Source organism: Mastigoproctus giganteus, chromosome 13, assembly GCF_048544385.1.
Source record: "Mastigoproctus giganteus isolate SK-2022 chromosome 13, ASM4854438v1, whole genome shotgun sequence".
Lineage (NCBI taxonomy): Eukaryota > Metazoa > Arthropoda > Arachnida > Uropygi > Thelyphonidae > Mastigoproctus > Mastigoproctus giganteus.
Window position 1 is genome coordinate 139,113,441 of NC_143587.1, and position 12,322 is coordinate 139,125,762.

General features: G+C 39.0%; 1 protein-coding gene across 1 annotated transcript in view; it reads left to right on the plus strand.

Moving 5' to 3' along the window:
- The window catches only part of SIDL (SIDL trafficking protein particle complex subunit 10), a 322,468-nt gene that overhangs the window by 45,934 nt on the left and 264,212 nt on the right, over positions 1 to 12,322 (plus strand). The gene's annotated exons all lie outside the window — the stretch shown is intronic.

The window sequence follows — 12,322 nt, forward strand, 5'->3', positions numbered from 1 at the left end:
TAATACTCGACTTACGGAAATTTGACTTTACATAAATTTTTGCCAGCTAGTGCAAACTTAAAAAAATCATGGAAAAGCATTTTGCATCCCATAGGAATAAATGGAGGTATTGTGAAAATATTGTAATGTGAACCCAATAACACATTTTTTTTTTTTTTTAGTAATTCATTCCAAGACCTGGATATAACTAAGCTATTTATCTCTCTAAAAGGTCATTTTTACAATGGAATTGCAATACACTTTCACCGTTATCATATGTTCCATTATAGGTCACTACCAAAAAACACTAAAAACAATTTGCACTTTCCGGTTTATTGGGCTTTTCTGTTAGCATAGTCTATTATAAACGGGTAGTAAACTCAATCTTATTGCATTTGTGTAATACCGATAACTGGAATTCTGTGGGTTTTTATGTTACGGTATTATGGTGAAATGAGTTCCCCTTCATTGAAATCCTTAATCATGTAAAAAGCGTAAATAAATTTTCATAATATTCTCTTCATTGCTATTTACTTATTACAATGGTGAAGGGAAAGGGACCAATGGAAAGTGCAAGTGCTGGCAGTGCTAGGAAACGAAACAAAATTGATTTAGAAATGAAGATGATTAAGAAGTAAGAAGTGGGACAAAGTTTATCATCTATTGCACGGAATTAGGTCTCGCTGTTTCAACAGTGAATACTGTTTTAAGGGACAGTGCATGTATAAAAGAACATGTTAAAGGATCAATGCATTTAAGATCAACAGTGATCACAAAACAGCGTTCAGGTGCTGTATCGAAGATGGAAAAGATATTAATAATATAGATGGAAAATCAGATTCAGAAGCAAGTGCCACTGAGTCCAATGGCCATTCAATCAAAAGCAGGATGTATTTATGAAGTATTAAGGATAAGTTCATGGCAAGTAATGGGCAGTTTAATAGGTTCCAGCATCGCACTTGTTTCCAAAACATTAAAGTATACGGTGAAGTCGCCAGTGCCGCGATTCTGCAGCTGCAGAGAAATTTTGTGATGTGTTGGAGAAAACCCCTTCTAAATCTCTACAGCCCTCAACTTCCGCAGCGGCGTCTTATCAGCTGGAGAGTTAATTCTGGCAACAATGCTCGAAAGATAAAACTTGCTGCCATTATGCCTGTCTCCTCTCTCTTATTGTAATTTTATAATTTTGAAATTTATTTAATTTTGTACGCTTTTTGTAATTGGCCCCCCGAGTGTCACACGATCTTTCTAGTGTTTTTCCTAGGGCGAGTACTACTGCTTTCATAAACCCTCCACCACTCGCAGCATTACTGCTTCCCTCGCTGAGCAACGTTACTGCTAACTCCACTTGCAGCGTTACTGCTATCGCTAGCAACATACTGCTCTCCTATTCTTCTGATCGCTTGGTCACTGATTGGCACCGCTCCTGCCACTACGGGCTGGGTCGGTAACATGGGAGAAGGAAGCCCCTCTCCCGGGGCTAAAAGGAGCAACAATGAATTGTGACAAATATCCACCACTAGAGCCAACAGGCTCTCAACATATTGACACTCGTAGAAGGGAACATGATCCTAGTCTCTCAAAAAGAATGAGAACAGATTCTAGCAAACCAGAACCACCAGCTTTTCTGATAATGCATTCATTATCGAATCAGCCAGTAAGCAAATTGTTTCCCTTTGTCATTCAAAGATGTCTTGAAAATTCAGCAGGAACACCAAAAATTGTAAAACTATTAATTGAAACCACGCAAGCAAGACACTCTGAAACTGTCAACTATAAGCGGAATCCCAATCAAAGTCACGCCGCATAATACACTGAACTCCTCAAAAGGAGTAATAAGTGAGTGGGATTTATTAAACGTCATTGAAGAGGAGATAGTTACAGAATTACAAGAACAAAAAATAACACAAGCAAGGCGAATCATGATCCGGAAGGACAGTAAACTAGTTCCAAACCGAAATATCATATTTAAATTCAGTACCCCAAATTTGCCAAACTCATTGAAAGCAGGCTATCTCCACTGCCGAGTCCCGAGTCCGTGCATATATTCCGAATCCCTTAAGATGTTTCAAATGCCAAAAATTCGGTCATTCTCAAACAACGTGGCAGAGGTGAAAATACATGTCCTGATTGTGACTTGAAAAATCATTCTCAAACAGATTATACTGCAAAATCTCCAGAGTTGTACTCCAAAATCTCCAAATTGTAAGAAGGATTACCCAGCTTATTCAAAATCATGTAATCTGTGGAAAATGGAAAAAGAGATGCAGAAGTTTAAGATCGAAAACAAAGTATCATATCAAGAAGCAAGAAGACAAGTCAAAGTAACTATGCCAAAACGCAGCTATGCTACTGCTACCCAAAACTGTCAAGCTATTGCTACCCAAACAGAGGTGTCAATCCCACCTAACACATCCATTGCAGAATCGCCATGATCTGTACTATTGACAAATCAGCCCACTAACAAACCTGTTTCAATCGACGAAATAAACAATACCCCACTCTCAGTTCCATCTAAAATTATGTCAATCGATAAAGTACAAAGGAAACCACAAAGGCAACACGCCACTGAATTGCAACAACCAAATTCAAGCAGCATGGACAGCGAAGCTGTAAATGCACAAGAAGAAACAGTCCTTGATCTTCATGCAGAAGATGACGTGGAGACTGGATGTTCATTTACTGAAACCGATGATGTAGAAGGGAGTACAGAATATGAACGCCCTTATTTTCCAAGAAAGGATAAGACAAAACATGATCGTCAAAAGCAAACTACTCCCTCTTACAAGATACAGACAGAATCATCTTCCCTCTCTAAAACCAAATAATGAAGCACATTGTACAATGGAATTGCAGAGGTTTACGCAGTAATACCAATGATATATCCGATTTGATCTCACGCTATAATCCTGTAGCCATTTGCTTGCAAGCGACTTACTTAAATCCACAGGTAACTTATTCGATTAAACATTTTACAGCCTATAGAAAAGATAGAATTTCTTCAAGCCATTCACATGGTGGAGTTGCAATTCTAGTGAATTGTAATTTTCCAGCAAGAAACATTCTGCTTCAGACTCACTTAGAAGCCGTTGCAGTTCGTGTAGCAATGGGACAAACAATAACTCTCGTCTCACTGCACCTTCCACCTAACAATATTTACACGTTGAAAGAATTAGAAGATCTTATAAAACAAATACCATCTCCTTTTTTGTCTTCTTGGCGACTTAAATGCACATCATCCACTATGGGGATCTGCTCATATGGATAATAGAGGGCACTTGCTAGAAAAGCTCATAGACCAACTGAACCTAACATTGCTGAACACTGGTCATAACACCTACACTCATCTCTCCACGGGATCTATGTCAGCAATTGACTTATCAATTTGTTCCTCTGAGTTACTTCCTATTATAGATTGGACGGTTTTAAATGATCTGCACAACAGTGATCGTTTCCCAATTATATGCAGAATTCAAACATTGCAGACACCTTGCCCTGATCATCGGGTGTTATGGAAATTTTCTAAAGCAGATTGGGAAAAGTTTTCTGTCTCCATCTCCTTTGGTTAGTAATTGATACAACTAGGGTCCATTGATGATGTCACTGAGCACATTACTAAACAAATACTAGCAGCAGCTTCCAAAGCAATATCAATGTCTTCTGCTTTCAAACACAGAAACCTTAAACACTGGTGGAACGACGCTTGTACCATAGTGGAAAAAGAAAAAAATAAAGCTGGGAATCTGTTCCGTAAGTTTCCAACCACTGACAACCTAATTCAGTTTAAAAGGCTTAAGGCAAAAGCACGACAAATTAGAAGACAAGCCAAAAAAGAATCATGGATACAGTTTGCCTCTTCTATCACAAAAGACACTAGCAGTAAAATTATTTCGAAAAAAATTTGACAACTAAATGGCAAATATTTATCGGTTTCTGCTCCAATTTTAACCAAGAACGGACAAGAAATAGCGGATGCGCTTGCCTAGACTTTCTCTGAAATATCCACCACTACAGCTTATGATACTGCCTTTCTACAAATTAAAGCCATAGCAGAAAAATATAAGATAAACTTCCAAACTACCGAGTCTCTAGCCTACAATCAACCTTTTCGTCTTTTTGAACTCCAAACAGCATTAAACATCACCAAGTAGCGCTGATGGAATCTTTTATGTAATGCTGAAACATCTAAACAATATAGCTTTGAATTTGCTGATAACATTCTTTAATCAGATATTTCTTGAAAGTACATATCCCTCTACCTGGCATCACTCCTTTGTTTTAGCCTTTCCCAAACCAGAAAAGGATCAATCACTCACACAAAATTACCGACCAATCTCCCTCACCAGTTGTCTTGGTAAAATTCTAGAAAGGATGGTACACAGACGACTTACCTGGGTTCTTGAAACTCAAAAGCTGCTAAACAACAATCAATTTGGTTTCCAACAAAATAGATCCACTTTGGATCTCATGGTGAAAGCAGAGACTAACATCCATAATGCTTATGTGAAAAATGAACACCTTGTAATGGTAAGTTTGGATATTGAAAAGGCTTTTGACACAACCTGGAGGTATGGCATATTGCGAGAACTTTATCTAGGATTGCGAGGACATTTACCGAAATTTATTCAAAACTTTTTCCAAAACAGAACTTTTCAGGTTCGTTATCAAACAGTACTTTCTTGTATCTGTACCCAAGAAGAAGGTGTCCCACAAGGGTCAATACTTAGCACTACTCTTTTTTCACTTAGGCTGAACACTATAACCCACAACATTCCCAATACTGTTGAATTATACATGTACGCCGATGATCTCACTCTTACTTGCAGTTCAAAACATATTCATACTATTGAAAGACAGCTGCAACTCTCTGTAAATAAGCTAGAAATATGAACACAGCAGAATGGATATCGTATGTCAGAACAAAAAACAGTTGCAATTCACTTCTTCAAAAAACGCAAGCTGCATCCGGAACTGGAACTTCGGCTAAAGAATCACCTGATACCACTCGCTAGTAATCTTAGTTTCCTAGGTTTAATATTGGACACCAAACTTAACTTTGTTTCTCATGTAACATATCTCCGAACTTTTTTTTTTTTTTTTTTTTATGAAAACCCCAAACATGAAAGGTATCAAAACCTATAGTACTTAGTACCATGCATGGGTTGAAGGAGAAGTATGGGGGGAGGGGGACACCGGAAACTGCTCTAGAGACTAAACATGGGTTTCACCACTTCAAGCTTCCAATAAGCAAAGTGGTGGTATTTCACCGGTTGATGAAAGTCATCTACCACCTGCTGACTGTTTGTTTAAAGAAACTAAATATTCTTCAGTCCATTTCTGCCATAAAATGGGGTGCCGATAGATACTCTCTCCTACATCTGTATCGTGCTCTTATCAGGTCTCGCTTAGATTATGGAGCTGTTGTCTATGACTTGGCTAGGAAAAGTGCACTAACCAGACTGAACGCCATGCAACACAGTGCCCTTCGTGTGCTAGGAGCCTTTAGAACATCCCCTGTCCAGAGTCTGTATGTAGAGGCATACGAACCTTCACTTCACCTTAGAAGGAAAATGCTGCTCCTTAATTAAGCAGCCAAAATTCAAGCCTTCCAGCCCATCCTGTTTGACCTTTGCTTCTCAGCCCTGATTGGTACATGCCTGGGGCATAAATTTTGACAATATGCTTCAAGAGAATGATGTACCTGATCCACCCTGGTGTGTAACTCTCCCTCACTGTGATACCTATTTTCAGCAATGGGGAAAGAAATTCCTGCCAGATGAAAGTATTAAACAGCTACATAAAGGCCATGCCCTCAACAATGCTCAATGCTGTATAATATATACAGATGGTTCGAAAACAGACTCTTCTGTTGTTGCTGTAGCTGTCTTTCCTCTTTTACACTTTCTATATCACTACCAGTTGAGTGTAGCAGTTACACTGCAGAATTATACGCAATAAAAAGATCTCGGGGTCTATTTTGATCCGAAGCTGAAATTTAATGATCACACAGAATACCTCCGGAAGCGTTTTAACACCCTACGCTGGAAAGCGAAACACCACTTACTTCATTCCAACGATGCCGCAACCACTACCAGATATCTTCAAGCCACTGTTTATCCGGCTATTTTATATGCTGCTGAAATTTTGGCATCTGCGTCGCCTTCACTTCAAAAACCGGTGTTCTCGTGTGAATACTGGACCCTGAAATGGGCCACAAATAAGCATCGCCGACCCCCTCAATTGAGAACAACTGACATGGCTGAGCAGCTAAATGTACCCAGGATCCCGAGGTTAACTGACAGCAGGCGTTTAATGACTTCAGTAAAAATGTACACATGAGTAATAAACGCCCCAAACATCTGGGATTTCTGTCAGTGGCACAATCCTACGCCATCCTTGAGGTCAGAGCCCACACTAATCCTCAAATACAACCGGTTGAAACTGTGTAGTCGGTTCCTACCTGCCCAGGCACTCCCCAAAATTCAGGCACTGCTCCGTCTTGGAGTCGACCTTCAGAAATTAGCTACCGACTACAAATACCGTCACATGCTCCTCGAGTGGATTCCATCTGTGGAACTAGGATAATTTCCTCCATATGACGTTTAGTCCTCATTTTTCATTATTATAATTTACATGTTTGTAACTCATAATTTCCATGTAACGGTATATATATATTTTTTTTTCCTTTTTGCCAATTAATTTCATTTATAATGTAAAACTCCTGGCCATGTCGCCGTGTTGAGTATTATTGTCTCTAGTACATGTCCTGTACTTATTAGCAATAAAGAATTTATTTATTTATTTATTTAAAATTAGCCCTAGAAAATATAAACACTTCCCACAATACTAGCAGTATAATATACACAGATTCCATGAGTGAAGTGTCTGCATTAGACAAACTTTCAATATCGCATCCCATCATAAAACAAATTTTTTCCTGCTTAAACCACCTACGAAGTAAGAATCATGCAGTGTTATTTTGCTGGATCCCAGGGCATTCTGGTATTACAGGTAATGAGAGAGCAGATCAGGCAGCCAAACAACCAATCAGTACAATACCATCACATTACCAAGTACCATATATAGATTATTTGAAGCGCATTAAAAAATTCTATACAATTCAGTGGTCTGAAATCTGGAGGTCACAAACGAACAACAAATTGCTCGAAATCAAAGAGGAACCAGCACTATGGAAATCTAGTTTCAGGCAAAACAGACAAGGAGAGGTTGTTCTAGCAAGATTATTTGCACTATGGAAATCTGCACTATGGAAATCTAGTTTCAGGCAAAACAGACATGGAGAGGTTGTTCTCGCAAGATTATGCATGGGCATACACATACAACCCATATATATCTACTCAAGCAGGATGTCCAACCTCAATGCACGCATTGTACTTTACCACTTACCGTCAAGCATATACTCTTAGATTGTAAGCACTATTCCTATTTCCAAAAAAAAATACTTTCCTTTCACTGTCACGACTGAAAGGGCCTCTATCACTTGCCCATATTATTGGAAACGATGCGAATTTAAATGAACTATTTACCTTTCTTAAGCAGATACGAATATGTGATTTCCTATGATGACAAACTTAACCAAAATTTTATATAAAAACATGTCATAGGAACAGGCACATTTTGGCCCTAGTTTTATGCCCAAAAACACCAATACTTTTGTAATTTTTCCTGCACATGAGATAAAAAAAAAAATTGAATAAATAATTCTTCTATTTACATGTTCATCTAAGATTTCTTTTTTGCTTTGATCAAATTTGCAAGTGCTGCCTAAGCCTTTAGGGAAATTCTGCCTTACGTAGAGTTTCGCGGAACACAACCCTTACGTAAGTTGGGAAGTGGCTGTACACACACACACCTGATTCACTGGAAATTTATGTATATGTAGATGATCCCTCTGTCTTATTCTATTCACAAAATATGACTACCATTAAGCAGTAGCTCCAACTAATTGCAAACAAGATAGAAAAAAAAAAAAAAAAATGGGTGGATGAAGTTTCCTGAGAACAACTTCTTCCACCCATGTTTATTATGTCTATAAACTGCTTATATTTTCTGGTTAGTTTGCGTGTTTTGCTGGATTAAAATCCCACATTTTCAGGAAAGGGGGAACCATGCTATCCTCGTGTGAGACTGACTGACTGACTGACTAACTCAGTGGAGAAAGCCCATAAAAGTTCCTTAAATCACTGAATCATTGGTTGGATTTGAACCTGAGCCATTTCTATCCAGTGTCGGAGAATGCAGTATAGTAATCACTGTGCTACCAGTGAGAATATAGACAAAATAGAAGTCCAGAGAAGAATCCTTCAGGAAAACTATAAGATCACCATATCATGGTTTTAGATAGCTTCAACAAGCATACAACAGAAGTGAAAAATATTCGCACAAAGGCTCGCTCTCTTTCTCTCTCTCTTTCTCTCTCTGTCAATAAATATGGATCTGTTGATTATTCCTGGAGGGCGTAAAGGTAAACTGCAGCCATTACCAATCCACTGCAGGTTGGAAGCCTCCTCAACAATTCATGTTAATTGAAATGGAGCATAATCTGCCATGCTGATCCACTGTTGGTTGGCTGATCGACCATATTTAGCAGTCTTGCTGGAACACTGGTCTACTCAAAGATTGCGTGTGCTACTGCACTTCCATTGCTGACCACTCACTATAGAGGAGAGAATACTTAAGGCTAAAAAAACATGTATGTGATTTATTGTCAGTCCTTGAGGTTGTCGCAGACATTCTCTCAGATATGCCAGACAAGCTGTACTTGCTACCTGGAAGTCTAAATTGATGATGGAACTGATATTTGTGTGACATTCAAGTCAAGTGGACTCAATTTTGGCAAAGTCTGGATGGTCTGTGACAGCCAAATTCTCTGCTTGCACCTTCACAATGATGGGACTGTTAGCAATCCTGGGTATAACTTCCATGCACAAGTACACTTTGGGTGACTACCCAAGTGTGAACCAATGTACGCAGGAGTCAAGGTGTGGCGTCCAAACCACACGGAAGAATGCTGCCCTTCTGTGTTACCAGGCAATACCAGGTGGTAGATGACTCTCATCAACCGATGCAATACCACCACTTTGCTTATTGGAGGCTTGAAGTGGTGGAACACATGTTTAGTCCCCAGAGCTTAGTTCTGGTCAACCCTTCCCCATTCCTTCCATTATGCAGTATGACTGATGACTTTTGAGGTTATGATGAAGATCATAACCTCAAAAGGAAGATTGGTGAGATCCAATCTTCCTTACATTTATTGGTAACTCTTTAGGAGGCTTCCAGATCAGCTAGTGTATAATCTTGCTACCTCTACTTTGCCAGATAGTGACTGGAGGGAGTTTGAGTAGTGTGTATGCGAGGGATATTGTTCTGCAGTTGCAAAATTTCTGATTCTAACATTAGCTTCATAAATTCTATTAATACCTTTGGCAACAACACTGTCATGAGTATTAAATGGATTTTCATAAAAGAGTGGGATGGCCTCGATTTCACAAAACTCTGTGAATCATAAGTTACTGAAAAACTGTGGAGTTTCCAGGATTGCCTACCCCTAACTTTTATCCCATTTGCAGCAGTCTTATCTTACTATACTGACAAATACATTGTTGCAACCAAGGTCACACAAGGTCATCCATGTATATATACAAGCATACCACCCATGGGCACGGAGTTTCATTCCTTATAAAAATATGTGATCTTGTTTAAATTTGTTTGTTGTTATTTATTTGATTTTTAGGAGCATTAGCAACTAAGGCCATATTGCTCCGGGATATGCGGTAGTCATTTCGTGACCTTTCCGCATCCTTCGTATTTGGTGGTGATGGGCGCGAACCCCGGTCTAATCAAGAAGCGTGTGCTACGCACTGCTGCTCCTTCCCACCTGGCTATGAAGGCGCCTTCTTGTTTAGAAATTTGAGTGTTTTGTTGAAGCGGAATGCAACAGGTGCAGCCAACTTTTTTGTAAGAAATAAGACTTCAGCTTTAGAAGGATTGAAGTTGACTTAGTTTTCTTATTGGCTAGATATAAATTTTCTGAAATTTACATCTATCCTGAAATTCCTTAAATTATATAGATTTTCGGATTTCTATTTATTATTGTTATTTGTGTTTATCTCCTCCCTTATAGATAATCTTCCTCTGAACTGATAATTAATAAAATCTGTACATATTGAATTTTCTAAAAATTGAAAAAATTTAAGCAACAGATTGATTCTGGATTTTTGCTTTAAATGATAGCATTTTATATTCATATAATTCTGTATAGCTTACTGAACTGTTTTCTAAAAAATTAACTGAATCATGTTGATATACTTACTTTTTTGGCATCTGAAGTAGTAACATTAGCATTAGTAGGGGCATATATGATGCAAGAAAGCAAGCTTATGCAGCATCAGCCATATAAAAAAAAAAAAAAAAAAAAACTTCACCCCTCCGTTCGTTCGAAATACCTGTCCAGCTGAGCCTTAAATTTATTTAGACTATCAACTTCCACAACAAGGGATGGAAGTCTGTTCCACCAACCAACTACCCGCTGGCTAAAGGCAAATTTCCGGACATCTATCCTACATCTGTCTTTCCTCAATTTCAATTTATGCCCTCTCGGGTGATTATTCTGAGCAGGAGGCAGAATCCAATCTGCATTGAGCATGCTCAAACCATTCAAGGCTTTATACACCTCTATCAGATCACCTCACCAGTGCCTAGTCTCCAGACACTGTAATTTGCAAAACTTAAGCCTTTCTTCATAAGAGCAACCCTTTGTTCCATTCACTAACCTTGTTTCCCTTCTCTGTACTTCTTCCAGCAGCTCTACATCCTTCATGAAATGAGGCCTCCAGACCTGTATACAGTACTCAAGGTGTAGCCTGACCATTGCCTTATAGAGGGGAATAATCACCTCCTTATCCCTGCTAGAAAAATTCCTGTATAACATTGACAACACACCATGAGCTACCCTTGCAGCCCGTCTGCACTGCTCAGAGAATTTCATATCTGCCTGCACAACCACCCCCAGGTCCCTTTCATTCTCTACCACTGTCAGTGTAGTACCACAGAGTTGATACGTTGCTCTGGGGTCGTTGTTTCCCATATGTAGTACTTTACATTTGTCAATGTTAAACTTCATTAGCCACCTCTCAGTCCATCTGCTCAACTTTTCCAGATCCTGTTGCAGCAGCATAGCGTCAGTAGTGTCCTTAACAACCCTGCCAACTGTTGTATCGTCTGCAAACTTGGACATTAAGCTTGATATACCATCATCAATATTATTTATAATTACAGAAAACAATAATGGACCCAACACTGAATCCTGAGGGACTCCACTGATAACATTAGTCCACAATGAGCAGTGTCCATTGATTACCACTATCTGTCTTCTCCCCCTCAACCACCCCTTTATCCATAGCAGCAATTTGCCTCCAATGCCACACTGCTCCAATTTGTGCAGCATCTTCCATGTGCAACAGTATCAAAAGCCTTTCTAAGTCAAGTATATAATATCAAAGTTATTCCCTGCATCCAGTTCTTTTGTGACTGTATCATAGTATCCAATCAAATTGGTTAGGCAAGACTTCCCCCTTAACAAAACCATGCTGTGTCCGAGCTATAACTGAAGTCTTGTCTAGATGATCCTGCAGTGCTCCTTTAACCAGTGCCTCCATTAATTTTCCTGGAACAGAAGTTAAACTCATGGGTCTATAATTACTTGTGTCGGCCTTTGTTCCTCCTTTGTGAATTGGGGTCACATTTGCACATCTCCAATCTATGGGTACCTCCCCTGAGTCCAAAGAAGCTCTCATAATTATGGCTAAGAGTTTGCTTACTTTCTTTGCTGCCTCCTTTAATATAACTGGATAGATCCCATCCACCCCAGGTGCCTTTCTTGTGTTTATCTTTAACAATTTCTCTTCCACTTTACTCTCAGTTATTACAAGATTATCTAACTTACTGCCAGAGTTGAATACACCTCTGGCATTCCCCTCACTGAATTACTCCTCATGTGTGAATGTCGATGCAAAATATTAATTTAGTTTGTTAGCTACCTGAGCAGGATCATCAACAGTTGAACCATCGATATCAAGTGGACCAATCTGATTCATCCCCTTCCTTCTAGAGTTTACATAAGTAAAGAACTCTTTGCTGTTTTTATTTGCATCCCTTGCCAAGATTTCTCGTAATCTGCCTTCGCCTGCCTAACCTCTTTTGTAACTTGGTTACAGATCAACTTATATCTATCATAGGCTTCTGTGTTACGTGTTACTTTTTCTATGTATCCCAAGCATTTTTCTTCTCTGCCATATGTCTCATTAGTTCATCTGACATCCAT